Source organism: Bison bison, unplaced genomic scaffold, assembly GCF_000754665.1.
Source record: "Bison bison bison isolate TAMUID 2011002044 unplaced genomic scaffold, Bison_UMD1.0 scf7180017862134, whole genome shotgun sequence".
In the NCBI taxonomy this organism is placed as follows: domain Eukaryota; kingdom Metazoa; phylum Chordata; class Mammalia; order Artiodactyla; family Bovidae; genus Bison; species Bison bison.
The window spans coordinates 2,644-3,078 of NW_011492706.1; positions in this window are offsets into that span (position 1 = coordinate 2,644).

The window sequence follows — 435 nt, forward strand, 5'->3', positions numbered from 1 at the left end:
ATTTATTTATTCTCCCTCATATTTTTCCTAATTATTTTGTTTTCTTATATTATTGTTTGTCCCAGATCTCCCAATAACATATCAATTATTTGTTTTTCACTCATTACGTTCATTGGAGTGGGATTTAGCTATGCTGTTGGACTTTTCAAAGAAGTGGTTTTTAATCTCTTTAGCTTACTTAACTGACTTCATTCTCTACCCATAGTAAGTTACATTTTCCATTTACTTTTGTAAATTCTTCATTTTTTTTCATTTTATTCAGATGAGTACAAATTCCCCTCTTTGTGGCTACTTTACATTTTTGTAAATAATGAATAATTTAAGTTAACAGAATTCCTATTGACCATAGCTTTTTCAGTGTTCCAAATTTGTGATGTTATATCTGTATTTCATTGCTTTCCTGATAGTAATTAGTTGATTTGGTGTAAAAGCTAT